Here is a 21,018-nt window from a genome sequence, read left to right as displayed (position 1 = left end):
ACATAACCACAATCCAACATTAGTACAACAGACTGTCACCTTGCCACTCCTCCGTAGTCCAGTCCTTCCTCTCCTCTAAACTTCACCATCAGTCGTTTCTTCAGATCCTTGGGTCTCATCTTCATGATCTGACGATAAGACTCCTACACACACACACACACACACACACACACACACACACACACACACACACACACACACACACACACACACACACATACACACACACACACACACACACACACACACACACGATTAAAGAAAATATAACCTGAAGAAAAATCCATCTTGTATTGTGTAGGCATGCCTATAAAAGGAAAGGTGGGTATGTGTGAGTCTCTCTGTGTGTGTGTGTGTGTGTGTGTGTGTGTGTGTGTGTGTGTGTGTGTGTGTGTGTGTGTGTGTGTGTGTGTGTGTGTGATATATATATATCTATGTACATACCTCAAAGATCTCGTCTCGTGAGACCTCTATGCGACAGTGTCCGGCCTGTGGTTGCTGTAGTGACAGCTCGTGTCGGAGCAGCTTCAGTTTGTGGACCAGGTCTCTCTCATAACGCAGTGTGACCTCCCCTTCTCCTCCCTCCTCCCCCCACCTCCATCTCTCCCGCCTCCCCACCGAGCGGCTGAGACGAATCCTTCACCTGGGAGTGTTGGCTGGAGAAACACAGTGGGTTTGTCCCCTTTCTGATTGTTACATATCTTTGATGCTGAATGTTATCGGATATTCAACCAAAACCTAATATTAGATAAAGGGAACCTGAGTTTACAAATAACAAAAACATCTATTTATTTATTTAATTAACCAAGTTATCTAACACAAAATTCCTGTTTCAAAAAAGTGTTTCCCCTACACTCAATAACTGGATGAGTTACAAGAATGTTCTATAGACAGATGAGTTACAAGAATGTTCTATAGATGGATGAGTTAAAATAATGGAATGGCCTAGTCAAAGTCCAAACCTAATCCCAATGGAGATGTTGGAATGGCCTCGTCAAAGTCCAAACCTAATCCCAATGGGGATGTTGGAATGGCCTCGTCAAAGTCCAAACCTAATCCCAATGGAGATGTTGGAATGGCCTAGTCAAAGTCCAAACCTAATCCCAATGGGGATGTTGGAATGGCCTAGTCAAAGTCCAAACCTAATCCCAATGGGGATGTTGGAATGGCCTAGTCAAAGTCCAAACCTAATCCCAATGGAGATGTTGGAATGGCCTAGTCAAAGTCCAAACCTAATCCCAATGGGGATGTTGGAATGGCCTAGTCAAAGTCCAAACCTAATCCCAATGGAGATGTTGGAATGGCCTAGTCAAAGTCCAAACCTAATCCCAATGGAGATGTTGGAATGGCCTAGTCAAAGTCCAAACCTAATCCCAATGGAGATGTTGGAATGGCCTAGTCAAAGTCCAAACCTAATCCCAATGGAGATGTTGGAATGGCCTAGTCAAAGTCCAAACCTAATCCCAATGGAGATGTTGGAATGGCCTCGTCAAAGTCCAAACCTAATCCCAATGGGGATGTTGGAATGGCCTAGTCAAAGTCCAAACCTAATCCCAATGGGGATGTTGGAATGGCCTAGTCAAAGTCCAAACCTAATCCCAATGGAGATGTTGGAATGGCCTAGTCAAAGTCCAAACCTAATCCCAATGGGGATGTTGGAATGGCCTAGTCAAAGTCCAAACCTAATCCCAATGGGGATGTTGGAATGGCCTAGTCAAAGTCCAAACCTAATCCCAATGGGGATGTTGGAATGGCCTAGTCAAAGTCCAAACCTAATCCCAATGGGGATGTTTGAATGGCCTAGTCAAAGTCCAAACCTAATCCCAATGGGGATGTTGGAATGGCCTAGTCAAAGTCCAAACCTAATCCCAATGGAGATGTTGGAATGGCCTAGTCAAAGTCCAAACCTAATCCCAATGGAGATGTTGGAATGGCCTAGTCAAAATCCAAACCTAATCCCAATGGGGATGTTGGAATGGCCTAGTCAAAGTCCAAACCTAATCCCAATGGGGATGTTGGAATGGCCTAGTCAAAGTCCAAACCTAATCCCAATGGGGATGTTGGAATGGCCTAGTCAAAGTCCAAACCTAATCCCAATGGAGATGTTGGAATGGCCTAGTCAAAGTCCAAACCTAATCCCAATGGGGATGTTGGAATGGCCTAGTCAAAGTCCAAACCTAATCCCAATGGAGATGTTGGAATGGCCTAGTCAAAGTCCAAACCTAATCCCAATGGGGATGTTGGAATGGCCTAGTCAAAGTCCAAACTTAATCCCAATGGAGATGTTGGAATGGCCTAGTCAAAGTCCAAACCTAATCCCAATGGAGATGTTGGAATGGCCTAGTCAAAGTCCAAACCTAATCCCAATGGAGATGTTGGAATGGCCTAGTCAAAGTCCAAACCTAATCCCAATGGAGATGTTGGAATGGCCTAGTCAAAGTCCAAACCTAATCCCAATGGGGATGTTGGAATGGCCTAGTCAAAGTCCAAACCTAATCCCAATGGAGATGTTGGAATGGCCTAGTCAAAGTCCAAACCTAATCCCAATGGGGATGTTGGAATGGCCTAGTCAAAGTCCAAACCTAATCCCAACAGAGATGTTGGAATGGCCTAGTCAAAGTCCAAACCTAATCCCAATGGGGATGTTGGAATGGCCTAGTCAAAGTCCAAACCTAATCCCAATGGGGATGTTGGAATGGCCTAGTCAAAGTCCAAACCTAATCCCAATGGAGATGTTGGAATGGCCTAGTCAAAGTCCAAACCTAATCCCAATGGAGATGTAGGAATGGCCTAGTCAAAGTCCAAACCTAATCCCAATGGAGATGTTGGAATGGCCTAGTCAAAGTCCAAACCTAATCCCAATGGGGATGTTGGAATGGCCTAGTCAAAGTCCAAACCTAATCCCAATGGAGATGTTGGAATGGCCTAGTCAAAGTCCAAACCTAATCCCAATGGGGATGTTGGAATGGCCTAGTCAAAGTCCAAACCTAATCCCAATGGGGATGTTGGAATGGCCTAGTCAAAGTCCAAACCTAATCCCAATGGGGATGTTGGAATGGCCTAGTCAAAGTCCAAACCTAATCCCAATGGGGATGTTGGAATGGCCTAGTCAAAGTCCAAACCTAATCCCAATGGAGATGTTGGAATGGCCTAGTCAAAGTCCAAACCTAATCCCAATGGGGATGTTGTGGGAGGATCTGGGCCAAAATTCCTCCACAGCGACGTGAGGGACAACTACAGGAAGTGTTTGGTTGGAGTCATTGCAGTTAAAGGTGGACTGATCAACAACTACAGGAAGTGTTTGGTTGGAGTCATTGCAGCTAAAGGTGGACTGATCAACAACTACAGGAAGTGTTTGGTTGGAGTCGTTGCAGCTAAAGGTGGACTGATCAACAACTACAGGAAGTGTTTGGTTGGAGTCATTGCAGTTAAAGGTGGACTGATCAACTACAGGAAGTGTTTGGTTGGAGTCGTTGCAGCTAAAGGGGGACTGATCAATTACAGGAAGTGTTTGGTTGGAGTCGTGGCAGCTAAAGGGGGACTGATCAACAACTACAGGAAGTGTTTGGTTGGAGTCGTTGCAGCTAAAGGGGGACTGATCAACAACTACAGGAAGTGTTTGGTTGGAGTCGTGGCAGCTAAAGGGGGACTGATCAACAACTACAGGAAGTGTTTGGTTGGAGTCGTTGCAGCTAAAGGTGGCATAAACAGTTATTGAGTGTAAGGGGGCGATACCTTTTCACACGGGGGCATTGGGTGTTGCATAACCAAATTAAATAACTGTGTGTGTGTGTGTGTACAAGTGTACCTGATGATGGTGTGTAGCCGGGGGTCAGTGAACTGCGTTGTTCGGTTGTTGTGATCCACAAAGTAGATCCGTCCCGACACCGTGCTCCTCACCTCCCAGCCGGCTGGCAGCGGACCCAACTCCTCACAGCTCACACTGGCCAGGTCCCTGGACCAATCACAACACACCTTACTATCAGGTCCTTGGACCAATCATATCACACCTTACTATCAGGTCCCTGGACCAATCACAACACACCTTACTATCAGGTCCCTGGACCAATCACAACACACCTTACTATCAGGTCCCTGGACCAATCACAACACACCTTACTATCAGGTCCCTGGACCAATCACAACACACCTTACTGTCAGGTGCCTGGAACAATCACAATACACCTTTCTGAGCTCTTCACCAATCACAACACACCTTACTGAGCTCTACACCAATCACAACACACCTTACTATCAGGTCCTTGGACCAATCACAACACACCTTACTATCAGGTGCATGGAACAATCACAATACACCTTTCTGAGCTCTACACTAATCAAAACACACCTTACTGACCTCTACACCAATCACAACACACCTTACTATCAGGTCCTTGACCAATCACACAACACACCTTTCTGAGCTCTACACTAATCAAAACACACCTTACTGACCTCACACCAATCATATCACACCTTACTATCAGGTCCCTGGACCAATCACAACACACCTTACTGAGCTCTAAGCCTTCCAACTGGATGCCCAATTCAGGTAAGGTGTTAAGGAGATGAGGTAGTGGGGAGGTAGGACAGATGGAGAGGTAGGGAGTGTTAGAATAGAGGGTAGGATAGGAAGGGTAGAGGGTAGAGTAAGGGTAGGATAGGATAGTAAGGGTAGAGGGTAGGATAGGAAGGGTAGTGGGTTGTATAGTAAGGGTAGAGAGGGTAGGATAGAAGGGTAGAGGGTAGTATAGTAAGGGTAGAGGTAGGATAGTAAGGGTAGAGGTTGATAGTAAGGGTAGAGGTAGGATAGTAAGGGTAGAGGGTAGGATAGTATGGAGAGGGTAGTATAGTAAGGGTAGAGGGTAGGACAGTAAGGGTAGAGGGTTGGATAGTAAGGAGAGGGTAGGATAGTGAGGGTAGAGGGTAGTATAGTAAGGGTAGAGGGTAGGACAGTAGGACAGTAAGGGTAGAGGGTTGGATAGTAAGGGAGAGGGTAGTATAGTGAGGGTAGAGGGTAGGATAGTGAGGGTAGAGGGTATTGATGTAAGAGGTAAAGTGGGTAGTATAGTAAGGGTAGAGGGTTGTATAGTAAGGGTAGAGGGTAGGATAGTAAGGGTAGAGGGTAGGATAGTAAGGGCAGAGGGTAGAGGGTAGGATAGTAAGGAGAGGGTAGAATAGTAAGGAGAGGGTAGAATTGTGAGGGAGAGGGTAGGATAGTATGGGTAGAGGGTAGGGGTGTGAGGGTAGAGAGGGTAGGATAGTAAGGGTAGAAGGTAGGATAGTAAGGGTAGAGGGTAGGATAGTGAGGGTAGAGGGTTGTATAGTAAGGGTAGAGGGTAGTATAGTAAGGGTAGAGGGTAGGATGGTGAGGGTAGAGGGTAGGATGGTGAGGGTAGAGGGTTGGATAGGAAGGGTAGAGGGTAGGATAGTGAGGGTAGAGGGTAGGATGGTGAGGGTAGAGGGTTGTATAGTAAGGGTAGAGGGTAGGATAGTGAGGGTAGAGGGTAGATAGTGAGGGTAGAGGGTAGGATGGTAAGGGTAGAGGGTTGTATAGTAAGGGTAGAGGGTAGGATAGTGAGGGTAGAGGGGTAGGATGGTGAGGGTAGAGGGTAGTATAGTAAGGGTAGGGGGTTGTATAGTAAGGGTACTTTGAGGATAGTCAGCTGAGGGTAGGATACGTGAGGGTAGAGGGTAGGATAAAGGGAGGATTTGAGGGTAGGATAGTAAGGGTAGAGGGTAGGATAGTGAGGGTAGAGGGTAGTAGGTAGACGGCTGGCTGTATGGTGGGCGTGTATTACCTGGGTATGCGTGGGTCATGCCAGGTGCTGACTCCCGTCTGTGTGTGAAGAAAATACACCTGTCCCTGCACCGTGGTGCGCTGCTCTGTAACACACACACATTACACAGAAAGGTCACACACACACTACACAAAAAGGTCACACACACACACACACACACACACACACACACACACACACACACACACTAGGTATAATAGTATCAGGAACACATGTGGTTTTTAACATGATTCGTGCTGTGTGAGGGCTCTAATGCTGCAGCTGCTGAGATGGGAGCAGAGCGACAGCGATAACTCAGCTACAGCCAAGACCTGTAAACAGCCAAGACCAGCTAACCTGTAAACAGCCAAGACCAGCTAACCTGTAAACAGCCAAGACCAGCTAACCTGTAGCAGCCAAGACCAGCTAACCTGTAAACAGCCAAGACCAGCTAACCTGTAAACAGCCAAGACCAGCTAACCTGTAAACAGCCAAGACCTGTAAACAGCCAAGACCTGTAAACAGCCAAGACCTGTAAACAGCCAAGACCAGCTAACCTGTAAACAGCCAAGACCTGTAAACAGCCAAGACCAGCTAACCTGCAGCAGCCAAGACCAGCTAACCTGTAAACAGCCAAGACCAGCTAACCTGCAGCAGCCAAGACCAGCTAACCTGTAAACAGCCAAGACCAGCTAACCTGTAAACAGCCAAGACCAGCTAACCTGTAAACAGCCAAGACCAGCTAACCTGTAGCAGCCAAGACCAGCTAACCTGTAAACAGCCAAGACCAGCTAACCTGTAAACAGCCAAGACCAGCTAACCTGTAAACAGCCAAGACCAGCTAACCTGTAAACAGCCAAGACCAGCTAACCTGTAAACAGCCAAGACCAGCTAACCTGTAAACAGCCAAGACCAGCTAACCTGTAAACAGCCAAGACCAGCTAACCTGTAAACAGCCAAGACCAGCTAACCTGTAAACAGCCAAGACCAGCTAACCTGTAAACAGCCAAGACCAGGTCAATAACACACCTGGTCAATAACACACACCTGGTCAGCACAACCTGGCAGCAATAACACACACCTGGTCAATAACACACACCTGGTCAAAACACACACCTGGTCAATAACACACACCTGGTCTATAACACACACCTGGTCAATAACACACACCTGGCCAGGTCAATAAACACACACCTGGTCAATAACACACAGGCCCTGGTCAATAACACACACCAGGTCAATAACACAACCTGGTCAATAACACACACCTGGTCAATAACACACACCTGGTCAATAACACACCCTGGTCAATAACACACCTGGCCCTGGTCAATAAACACACACCTGGTCAATAACATACACCTGGTCAATAACACACACCTGGTCAATAACCACACCTGATCAATAACACACACCTGGTCAATAACACACACCTGGTCTATAACACACACCTGGTCTATAACCACACCTGGTCAATACACACACCTGGTCAATAACACACACCTGGTCAATAACACACCTGGTCAATAACACACCTGGTCAATAACACACACCTGGTCAATAACACACACCTGGTCAATAACACACACCTGGTCAATAACACACACCTGGTCAATAACACACACCTGGTCAATAACACACACCTGGCCCTGGTCAATAACACACACCTGGTCAATAACACAACCTGGTCAATAACACACACCTGGTCAATAACACACACCTGGTCTATAACACACACCTGACCAGCAACCTGGTCAATAACAAGACCTGGTCAATAACACACACCTGGTCAATAACACACCTGGTCAATAACAGCCACCTGGTCTATAACACACACCTGGTCAATAACACACACCTGGTCAATAACACACACCTGGTCAATAACACACACCTGGTCAATAACACACACCTGGTCAATAACATACACCTGGTCAATAACACCAAGACCAGCAACCTGGTCAATAAGACCACATATGCCTTTAGCAGCCAAAGACCAGTCATGTGTGCATACATTCTAACCAAGAACCACACCCTGGCAGCAATAACAGCACAGACCACTGGTCTATAACACACACCTGGTCAATAACACACACCTGGTCAATAACACACACCTGGCCAAGAACCAGGTCAATAACCACACCTGGTCCATAACAACAAATAACACACACCTGGTCAATAACATACACCTGGTCAATAACACCACCTTTGGTAAAACAAGCCTGGTCAATAACAGTCATGGTGCAATACACACCAAGACCAGCCTGGCCCTGGTCATACACCTGGGAACCGGTCAACCCATACACCTGGTCAATAACAAACACCAAGCCCTGGTCTAACCTACACCAGCCAATAACAGAACCTGGACCACACACCTGGTCAATAACACACACCTGGCCCTGGTCAATAACACACCCTGGTCAATAACACACACTGGTCAATAACACACCAATAACACACACCTGGTCAATAACACACACCTGGTGGTCAATAACACACACCTGGTCAATAACACACACCTGGTCTATAACACACACCTGCAATAACAAGACCAGCTATAACACACACCTTTAACACTGCTTGGCCCTGGTCAATAAACAGCACAAGAACCAGCCTGGCCCTGGTAATAACAGCACCTGGTCAATAACACACCTGGTCAATAACACACACCTGGTCAAGGGTCAATAACACACACCTGGTCAATAACAGCCACCTGGCCCTGGTCAATAAACACACACCTGGTCAATAACATACACCTGGTCAATAACACACACCTGGTCAATAACACACACCTGATCAATAACACACACCTGGTCAATAACACCACCTGGCCACACCTGGTCTATAACAGCCCTGGTCAATAACACACACCTGGTCAATAACACACACCTGGTCAATAACACACCTGGTCAATAACATACACCTGGTCAATAACCTGGTCAATAACACACACCTGGTCAATAACACACACCTGGTCAATAACCACACCTGCTCAATAAACACACACCTGGTCAATAACACACACCTGGCCCTGGTCAATAAACCACACCTGGTCAATAACACACACCTGGTCAATAACCTGGTCAATAACACACACCTGGTCTATAACACACACCTGGTCAATAACACACACCTGGTCAATAACACACACCTGGTCAATAACACACACCTGGTCAATAACAGCACACCTGGTCAATAACATACACCTGGTCAATAACACACACCTGGTCAATAACACACACCTGGTCTAGCAGACAAGACCTGCAATAACCACACCTGGTCTAAACACACCAATAACACACACCTGGTCAATAACACCACCTGGCCCTGGTCAATAATAATGGTAATAACAGCCATTTAGACCAGCCAAAGCCTGTACAGTCATGTGTGCATACAAGACCAGCCCACCTGGCGTTACAAGCGCCATGCTCTACCAACCTGAGCTACAGAAGGACCACTGGTCAATAACACACACCTGGTCAATAACACACACCTGGTCAATAACACACACCTGGTCAATAACACACACCTGGTCAATAACACACACCTGGTCAATAACACACACCTGGTCAATAACACACACCTGGTCAATAACACACACCTGGTCAATAACACACACCTGGCCCTGGTCAATAACCACCTGGTCAATAACACACACCTGGTCAATAACACACACCTGGTCAATAACACGTCCTGGTCAATAACATACACCTGGTCAATAACCACACCTGGTCAATAACATCACCTGGTCAATAACACACACCTGGCCCTGGTCAATAACATGAGGGTGTGGTCAATAACACACACCTGGTCAATAACACACACCTGGTCAATCACTGGCCCTGATCAATAACACACACCTGGTCAATAACACACACCTGGTCAATAACACACACCTGGTCAATAACACACACCTGGTCACGTGCCTACACCAGCATTGTTTGCTGTTTGGGGTGGTTTCTGTACAGCACACAGCTGGTCAATCATAAATACATTTGATTTGACACCTGGTCAATACACACACCTGGTCAATAACACACACCTGGTCAATAACACACACCTGGTCAATAACACACACCTGGTCAATAACACACACCTGGTCAATAACACACACCTGGCCCTGATCAATAAACACACACCTGGTCAATAACACACACCTGGTCAATAACCTGGTCAATAACACACACCTGGTCTATAACACACACCTGGTCAATAACACACACCTGGTCAATAACACACACCTGGTCAATAACATACACCTGGTCAATAACACACACCTGGTCAATAACCTGGTCAATAAACACACACCTGGTCAATAACACACACACCTGGTCAATAACACACACCTGGTCAATAACACACACCTGGTCAATAACACACCTGGTCAATAACACACCTGGTCAATAACACACACCTGGTCAATAACACACACCTGGTCAATAACACACCTGGTCAATAACACACACTGGTCTATAACACACACCTGGTCAATAACACACACCTGGCACAGTGAAGGCCCTGGTCAATAACACACACCTGGTCAATAACACACACCTGGTCAATAACACACACCTGGTCAATAACACACACCTGGTCAATAACACACCTGGTCAATAACATACACCTGGCCAATAACACACACCTGGTCAATAACACACACCTGGTCCTAACACCACCTGTCAATAACACAAACCTCCCGGTCAATAAACACACACCTGAGTCAATAACACACACCTGGTCACGATCAGGTGATTGGAGCCATGTTTGGGGTTTTAGGCGTGGGTTTCTGTCAGCACTTTGAGATATCAGCTGATGCCTCATTTGATTCGCTGAGCCTGGAGCAGGTCAATAACTCCAACACACACACCTGGTGAATAACACACCTGGTCAATAACACACACCTGGGCACACTGATCAATAAACACACCTGGTCAATAACCCACCTCCAAGTACACACAGCGGCCCTCACTGAACACAGCCTGGTCAAACACAGGCCTACAATAAACACACACACACAACACACACCTGGCCCTGACAATAACACACACAACCACAGACAGGATCACACACCTGGCCCTGATCAATAAACACACACACAGTCCCTGCAGTCACACACAGGGTCAATAGCCCTCCAAACACATCTCTGGTCTGGAGGCTCACTGGAAAACACACAGTGAATAACACACACCTGGCCACACACACAGTGAGTACAGCCCTGGTCAACACACACCTGAATAACAGCCCTGGTCAATCAAACCTGGTCAATAACCTAGGCCCTCCAACAACACACACCTGGTCAATAACACACACCTGGTCAATACACACCCTGAACCTTAACAGCACCTCCAACACACACACCTGGCCCTGAGAGAAACCCACCTCCAACAACACACACCTGGCCCTGATCAATAAACCCTGGTCAATACACACACCTGAGAGAGCACCTGGCCCTGAACACACACCTGGTCAGAACAGAACCCAACACACACCTGAATAACAGCCCTGGTCAACACACAGTGAGCCCTGTACCATTTGTCAACCACAAACTGAGAGAGCCCTCTCAACGTACCCTCAGGCAGATCAGGTGATTGGAGCCTCCAACACACCAGGCCTGAGAGAGCCCCTTCAACTGGTGGGTGACTTCACATAAGGTCCCGCCTGCCTGAGAGCCAGCCTCCTCACAAACAGTGAAAGACAGGCCTCCAACACACACACCACAGACCTTCACAACACACACACAGTGAGAGCAAACCAACACACACAGTGACAGACCCTCCAACACACACAGTGAGAGAGCCCTCCAACACACACAGTGAGAGAGCCCTCCAACACACACAGTGACAGCCCCTCCAACACACACACACAGCACCTCCAACACACACATGAGACACCCTCCAACACACACAGTGAGAGAGCCCAACACACACAGTGAGAGAGCCCTCCAACACACACAGTGAGAGAGCCCTCCAACACACACAGTGAGACAGCCCTCCAACACACACAGTGAGAGAGCCCTCCAACACACACAGTGAGAGAGCCCTCCAACACACAGTGAGAGAGCCCCAACACACACAGTGAGAGAGCCCTCCAACACACACAGTGAGAGAGCCCTCCAACACACACAGTGAGAGAGCCCTCCAACACACACAGTGAGAGAGCCCTCCAACACACACAGTGAGACAGCCCTCCAACACACAGTGAGAGAGCCCTCCAACACACACAGTGAGAGAGCCCTCCAACACACACAGTGAGAGAGCCCTCCAACACACCAGTGAGAGAGCCCTCCAACACACAGTGAGAGAGCCCTCCAACACACACAGTGAGAGAGCCCTAACACACACAACCACAGAAGGATCCTCACCCTCATTCTCTAACAGTCCTCTGCAGTCGACCACGGGTCCTCCGCTGCCCAAACCATCTCTGGTCTGGAGGCTCACTGGAAAACACAGTTAACACACATTACACACACAGTCTAGTACAGCTTAACCTTGTGGGGACACACAATTCAGCCCCAATCAAAATCCTATTTCCCTAACCCGTACTCTTACCCTAACCAGTACTCTTACCCTAACCTTCACATAAACCCTAACCCGTACTCTTACCCTAACCTTCACATAAACCCTAACCCGTACTCTACCCTAACCTTCACATAAACCCTAACCCGCAAACCCTAACCCGTACTCTAACCCTAACCCGTACCTAACCCTAACCTTAACCCTAACCCGTACTCTTACCCTAACCTTCACATAAACCCTAACCCGTACTCTTACCCTAACCTTAACATAAACCCTAACCTCGTACTCTTACCCTAACCTTCACATAAACCCTAACCCGTACTCTTACCCTAACCTTCACATAAACCCTAACCCGTATCTTACCCTAACCCGTACCCTAACATAAACCCTAACCCGTACTCTTACCCTAACCCGTAAACCCTAACCCTCTAACCTGTCTTGGTCAGGGGCGGTATTTTCACCTCCGGATGAAAAGCGTGCCCAAATTAAACTGCCTGCTACTCAGGCCCATAAGCTAGGATATGCATATAATTAGTAGATTTGGATAGAAAACACTCAATGGTGAAAATATAAGTAAGTGTAAGTATAACATAACTCATATGGCGAAAACCCGAGGAGAATCCAACCAGGAATTACGATTATTTTGAAAGGCTGTTTTTCCATTGAAAACCTATCCACTATACAGAGACTTAGGACCCAGTTCACGAGCGCTATGGCTTCTTCAACATGTAACCAGTCTTTAGGCATTGTTTCAGGCTTTACCTGAAAAATGAGGGAGATACACCGCTTTCAATGAGAGGACGGTGGAAATGTCCAGACATGAACCAAGCACGTGATCAGGAGTGCGCATTTCTTGCTGACCTTTTCCATTGACGAGGCTTTTGTCCAGTTTAAATATTATTGATTATTTATGACAAAAACAACCTGAGGATTGATTTTAAACATCATTTGACATGTTTCTACTATCTTTTATTGTACTTTTTGACTTTTTTCGTCTTGGTTTTGAGAGCTGCATGCCTTGGCTTGAACTAAACGCACCAACGAAACGGAATTTGGACATAAAGATGAACTTTTATCGATCAAACGAACATTTATTGACTAACATGGAGACCTACGAGTGCCACCAGACGAAGATCATCAAGTAAGTGAGGTAAGTAAGTGATTATTTTTTATGCTTTTTCTGACTTTGGTGAAAATGGCTGAATGGGTTTCTGTGGCTAGGCGCTGACCTAACATAATCGGGCAAAGCGTGCTTTCGCCGTAAAGCCTTTTGAAATCTGACACAGCGGTTGCATTAAGGAGAAGTTTATCTGTATTCTTATGTTTAACACTTGTATCGTTTATCAATGTTTATGATGAGTATTTCTGTCATTTGATGTGGTTCTCTGCACTTTCACCAGATGTTTGTTTGAGACAATGCATTTCTGAACATAACACACCCATTTCAAATGAGGTTTTTGGACATAAAGATTAACTTTATCGAACAAAACACACATTTATTGTGTAACATGAAGTCCTGTGAGTGCCATCTGATGAAGATCAAAGGTTAGTGATGAATTTAATTGCTATTTCTGACTTTTTAAATGCAAATGGCGTGTTAAAACAGTTTTGATGGCCATGCTTAAAAAAAGAGCTACTATTTTTATTTTCCAAATGGTAATTGATGAGCGCTCCCATTCACTATTCAAGTGTACAGGCAACGGTAGGCAGGCTATTATGGAAACGTGGAGGCAATTATTTTATAAAGTCTTCCTAATAGGCCATTGAAACCAGCATTTCTCTCCTGTTTCATTGTTTTTCATATCAACTTTCTTTCACTGTCCAGAAGCCAATGGCACAATCCTAGTCACTTCTTTCAGTTCGCTGCAGCTAGCGACTGGAACGAGCTGCAACAAACACTCAAACCGAATAGTTTTATCTCCATCTCTTCATTCAAAGACTCAATCATGGACACTCTTACTGGCAGTTGTGGCTGCTTAGCGTGATGTATTGTTGTGATGTATTGTTGTCTCAACCTTGTTGACCTTGTGCTGTTGTCTGTGCCCAATAATGTTTGTACTTGGGATGCACGATATTTGGTAAACATATCGGAATCGGTCGATATGAGCTAAAAATGTCAACATCGGTATCGACCAAGTCTAGTTTAAAGCCGATGTCAAAGCTGACGTGCATACCTATATAACGAGGTAGATGACGGCATACCTATATAACGAGGTAGATGACGGCATACCTATATAACGTAGGTAGATGACGTGCATACCTATATAACGAGGTAGATGACGTGCATACCTATATAACGTAGGTAGATGACGTGCATACCTATATAACGTAGGTAGATGACGTGCATACCTATATAACGTAGGTAGATGACGTGCATACCTATATAACGTAGGTAGATGACGTGCATACCTATATAACGTAGGTAGATGACGTGCATACTCTATATAACGAGGTAGATGACGTGCATACCTATATAAACGTAGGTAGATGACGTGCATACCTATATAAACGTAGGTAGATGACGTGCATACGTATATAACGTAGGTAGATGACGTACATACCTACCTATATAACGTAGGTAGATGACGTGCATACCTATATAACGAGGTAGATGACGGCATACCTATATAACGTAGGTAGATGACGTGCATACCTATATAAACGTAGGTAGATGACGTGCATACCTATATAACGTAGGTAGATGACGCATACCTATATAACGTAGGTAGATGACGTGCATACCTATATAACGTAGGTAGATGACGTGCATACCTATATATAACGAGGTAGATGACGTGCATACCTATATAACGAGGTAGATGACGTGCATACCTATATAACGTAGGTAGATGACGTGCATACCTATATAACGTAGGTAGATGACGTGCATACCTATATAACGTAGGTAGATGACGTGCATACCTATATAACGTAGGTAGATGACGTGCATACCTATATAACGTAGGTAGATGACGTACTACCATATAACGTAGGTAGATGACGTGCATACCTATATAAACGTAGGTAGATGACGTGCATACCTATATAACGTAGGTAGATGACGGTATACCTATAACGTAGGTAGATGACGTGCATACCATATAACGTAGGTAGATGACGTGCATACCTATATAACGAGGTAGATGACGTGCATACCTATATAACGTAGGTAGATGACGTGCATACCTATATAACGTAGGTAGATGACGTGCATACCTATATAAACGTAGGTAGATGACGTGCATACCTATATAACGTAGGTAGATGACGTGCATACCTATATAACGAGGTAGATGACGTGCATACCTATATAACGTAGGTAGATGACGTGCATACCTATATAAACGTAGGTAGATGACGGCATACCTATATAACGTAGGTAGATGACGTGCATACCTATATAACGAGGTAGATGACGTGCATACCTATATAACGTAGGTAGATGACGTGCATACCTATATAACGTAGGTAGATGACGTGCATACCTATATAACGTAGGTAGATGATGTGCATACCTATATAACGTAGGTAGATGACGTGCATACCTATATAACGTAGGTAGATGACGTGCATACCTATATAAATGTTGCTCTACACGTGCAACACAGCGTTCCTAACCTGGCCCACAATGTCTGCTGTGTGGATCGAGCAGTCGACAAGTCAAACAGTCATTTGAAAGAGTAAGAACATTTCAGGTTTCTGTGCAGCACTTTGAGATATCAGCTGATGTAAGAAGGGCTTTATAAATTAGATTTGATTTTCAGCGAGACAACTCAAAAGGTGAAATCCATAACACCAAGTTAATGGGATTCATTGACAATCATCCGTTCTCTGTCGTGGATGATGTTGACAATCAACCATTCTCTGTCGTGATGATGTTGACAATCAACCGCTTCTCTGCCGTGGATGATGTTGACAATCAACCGCTCTCTGTCGTGGATGATGTTGACAATCAACCGTTCTCTGCCGTGGAGGATGTTGACAATCAACCATTCTCTGTCGTGATGATGTTGACAATCATCCGTTTCTCTGTCGTGGATGATGTTGACAATCATCCGCTTTCTGTCGTGGATGATGTTGACAATCAACCGCCTCTGTCGTGGAGGATGTTGACAGTCAACCGCTCTCTGTCGTGGATGATGTTGACAATCAACCGCTCGTCGTGGATGATGTTGACAGTCAACCGCTTCTCTGTCGCGGATGATGTTGACAATCATCCGCTTCTCTGTCGCGGATGATGTTGACAATCATCCGTCTCTGTCGTGGATGATGTTGACAATCATCCATTCTCTGTCGTGGATGATGTTGACAATCATCCGCTTCTCTGTCGCGGGAGGATGTTGACAATCAACCGTTCTCTCTGTCGTGGATGATGTTGACTTTGGCGACTGATCGAGCACCGATTCTGGGTTGTGCATCAGTGGTGCATCATGTTCTCGTACAGTCGTACAAAAGTTTTGAGAATGACACAAATATGAATTTCCACAAAGTTTGCTGCTTCAGTGTGTTTAGATATTTGTGTCAGATGTTACTATGGAATACCGAAGTATAATTACAAGCATTTCATAAGTGTCAACGGCTTTTTTATTGACAATTACATGAAGTTGATGCAAAGAGTCAATATTTGCAGCGTTTCCTGGTCATGGGCCCAAAATATGGATGTTTTGTTCCCGAGCTACTTCTCAGTTATCACTTTAGCCTTATGGCAAGGTGCTCCATCATGCTGGAAAAGACATTGTTCATCACCAAACTGTTCCTGGATGGTTGGGAGAAGTTGCTTTCGGAGGATGTGTTGGTACCATTCTTTATTCATGGCTGTGTTCGTAGGCAAAATTGTGAGTGAGCCCACTCCCTTGGCTGAGAAGCAACCCCACACATGAATGGTCTCAGGATGCTTACTGTTGGCATGACACACAGACTGATGGTAGCGATCACCTTGTCTTCTCCGGACAAGTCTTTTTTCCGGATGCCCCAAAAATCGGGAAGGGGATTCATCAGAGAAAATGACTTTACCCCAGTCCTCAGCAGTCCAATCCCTGTACCTTTTGCAGAATATCTGTCCCTGATGTTTTTCCTGGAGAGAAGTGGCTTTTTGCTGCCCTTCTTGACGCCAGGCCATCCCCCAAAAGTCTTCGCCACTGTGCATGCAGATGCACTCACACCTGCGTGCTGCCATTCCTGAGCAGACTCTGTACTGGTGGTGCCCCGATCTCTGAATCATCTTTAGGAGACGGTCCTGGCGCTTGCTGGACTTTCTTGGGCGCCCTGAAGCCAACAACATAACATTCTGAAGTATATGCAAATTGCCATCATACAAACTGAGGCAGCAGACTGTGAAAATTAATATTTGTGTCATTCTCAAAACCTTTGGCCACGATTCTTGTTGGGGATTAATCAGAATTAGTTAGGTAACATAGATAAGATGTTTAATTTTAATGATATGCTTGTGAGTTACTTGTCATTTAGAATGTATCTTGTTGTACTATAGTGTTGGCCATTTTCAGTTATCTGTTCTCTGTCAGAGTTCAGTTACTTGTCATTTAGAATGTATCTTGTTGTACTATAGTGTTGGCCATTTTCAGTTATCTGTCAGGGTTCAGTTACTTGGGCTGCAGAGAGGGAGAGGTGAAGCTTCATATTAGTTAGTTATCGACGTATATTTTAAACCATGTGAAGGGATGATTGATTACCACTTATCACTTGGCTCCACTGTGTCTGTGTGCCAGTCACTCCCTACTTTTCCCATTGGTAGCAACACAACATTTTTTATTTTATTTTACCTTTATTTTACTAGGCAAATCAGTTAAGAACACATTCTTATTTTCAATGATAGCCTGTTGCATAATCAGAGCTTGGAGTTTCTCAGCATTAGTGGGGTTTTGTTTGTCCTCTTGAGGATTGACCAACGTTCTCAATGGGATTAAGGCCTGGGCGTTTCTGGCCATGGGCCCAAAATATGGATGTTTTGTTCCCCGAGCTACTTAGTTATCGACAGATTTGTACCTTGTCAGCTCGGGGTTTGAACTCGCAACCTTCCGGTTACTAGTCCACCGCTCTAACCACTAGGCTACGCTGCCGCCCCACCAATACAACCAGCCTGAAAACAATGACCAGTAGAAACTGCAGTCATTTTCATTATTATTAGCAATGATTTAGGAATCCTTGTGAGTAAGTATTAGCTGGGTAGCCACTTGTTGTTCGCATATTGAAATTGTCCTTAACCCTGTTGCCCAAAGCTAACGTTATAAACAGCCAGCTACTTAACCCTGTTGTCCAAAGCTAACGTTATAAACAGCCAGCTACTTAACCCTGTTGCCCAAAGTTAACGTTATAAGCAGCCAGCTACTTAACCCTGTTGCCCAAAGCTAACGTTATAAACAGCCAGCTACTTAACCCTGTTGCCCAAAGCTAACGTTATAAACAGCCAGCTACTTAACCCTGTTGCCCAAAGCTAAAGTTATAAACAGCCAGCTACTTAACCCTGTTGCCCAAAGCTAACGTTATAAAACAGCCAGCTACTTAACCCTGTTGCCCAAAGCTGAAGTTATAAACAGCCAGCTACTTAACCCTGTTGCCCAAAGCTAAAGTTATAAACAGCCAGCTACTTAACCCTGTTGCCCAAAGCTAACGTTATAAACAGCCAGCTACTTAACCCTGTTGCCCAAAGCTAAAGTTATAAACAGCCAGCTACTTAACCCTGTTGTCCAAAGCTAAAGTTATAAGCAGCCAGCTACTTAACCCTGTTCCCAAAGCTAACGTTATAAACAGCCAGCTACTTAACCCTGTTGCCCAAAGCTAAAGTTATAAACAGCCAGCTACTTAACCCTGTTGTCCTAAGCTAACGTTATAAGCAGCCAGCTACTTAACCCTGTTGCCCAAAGCTAAAGTTATAAGCAGCCAGCTACTTAACCCTGTTGTCCTAAGCTAAAGTTATAAGCAGCCAGCTACTTAACCCTGTTGTCCTAAGCTAACGTTATAAGCAGCCAGCTACTTAACCCTGTTGTCCTAAGCTAACGTTATAAGCAGCCAGCTACTTAACCCTGTTGTCCTAAGCTAAAGTTATAAGCAGCCAGCTACTTAACCCTGTTGTCCTAAGCTAAAGTTATAAGCAGCCAGCTACTTAACCCTGTTGTCCTAAGCTAAAGTTATAAGCAGCCAGCTACTTAACCCTGTTGTCCTAAGCTAACGTTATAAGCAGCCAGCTACTTAACCCTGTTGTCCTAAGCTAAAGTTATAAGCAGCCAGCTACTTAACCCTGTTGCCCAAAGCTAAAGTTATAAGCAGCCAGCTACTTAACCCTGTTGTCCTAAGCTAACGTTATAAGCAGCCAGCTACTTAACCCTGTTGTCCTAAGCTAACGTTATAAGCAGCCAGCTACTTAACCCTGTTGCCCAAAGCTAAAGTTATAAACAGCCAGCTACTTAACCCTGTTCCCAAAGCTAACGTTATAAACAGCCAGCTACTTAACCCTGTTGTCCTAAGTTAACGTTATAAGCAGCCAGCTACTTAACCCTGTTGTCCTAAGCTAACGTTATAAGCAGCCAGCTACTTAACCCTGTTGCCCAAAGCTAAAGTTATAAACAGCCAGCTAGCTTCTTCTGGCTAGTGAGGCTCGACCGACCGGGATATGTGTTGTGAAGCTAGCCACAATAAGGATTAGGCACAATAGTGGAATTTGCGATTTGCCTTAAAAATAAAAGTACTTATTTGAAAGTGATGCATAAGGTTACAATTGGTGGAATCATTCCATATTTAGACTAGATAATGTTAAACAAGGTTGGAATGTGAAGCAATGAAATAGGTTATCAGTCCACTCGGTGACGCCCGCAGAACACAACCGTGAAAAGTTTTACAACCGTGAAATATTAACGTTGTAGCTCTTATCGCGGGACTGTGACTGTGTGAAATCCCCTCCCAGTCAGCCTATTGTGTGTATTGACATTCATATTGCACTGTACAGCTTTACCTAAGGATTGGGGATCAATGAAATGGGGTAACAGTCTAAAGATCTTTTTCCCAACGTCCTCCTCAGAGTTTTCAGACTCCAAAACATTCACGCAGTCTTGTTTTTCCTCAGGAATAATGTTCAATACAAACAGGTTGACAATAAATGTGATCAATTCACAGTTGTTTCAGAGTCCCGCAATAAGAGCTATGATGCTAATGTTTTCTGGGTGTCACGGAGTAGACTGATACCCCATGTCATTGACCCACAATCCATAGGTAAGGCTGTACAGTGAAATAAGGATGCCCTCAATGCAACTCTAAAGTATAATACATCCAGTGTGATTTCAACAGATGTTTGTCACGTTAACAAATCATTGTCCTTTGCTGATTTTATATAACAACATTCCAACCTCGTTCAGCATGATCTATTCAATTATGGCAGAATTCTACTATTTGTATTCATTTGCATCACTGTCAATTACATACTTTTATTTTGAAGGCTAATCAAGCGAAAGTCCACTATTGTGGCTAATCCTTATTGTGGTTAGCTTCACATAGATGGGTCCGACCACCATTAATCAAATAAGAACTGTCTTATAAATTAGGGTTATTTTAGACGATGACACCTAGCCTTATAGTTAGCTCGCTAACTATAGCTACTGAAACATATGTTAGCTAGCTAACTACAGCTACTGAAACAGATGTTAGCTAGCTAACTACAGCTACTGAAATAGATATTAGCTAGCTAACTATAGCTACTGAAACAGATATTAGCTCGC

The 21,018-nt window shown here is 44.9% G+C and overlaps 1 pseudogene; it reads right to left on the bottom strand.

The window, feature by feature from the left end:
- Positions 1 to 35: 35 nt before the first annotated feature.
- Positions 36 to 21,018, bottom strand: part of LOC127925046 (E3 ubiquitin-protein ligase SMURF1-like) — a 44,220-nt pseudogene continuing 23,237 nt past the window's right edge.

This window comes from Oncorhynchus keta, unplaced genomic scaffold (assembly GCF_023373465.1).
Source record: "Oncorhynchus keta strain PuntledgeMale-10-30-2019 unplaced genomic scaffold, Oket_V2 Un_contig_4993_pilon_pilon, whole genome shotgun sequence".
NCBI classification, from domain to species: Eukaryota; Metazoa; Chordata; class Actinopteri; order Salmoniformes; family Salmonidae; genus Oncorhynchus; species Oncorhynchus keta.
The sequence above is the reverse complement of the archived record's forward strand: the minus strand, read 5'-3'. Positions and strand labels throughout refer to the sequence as shown.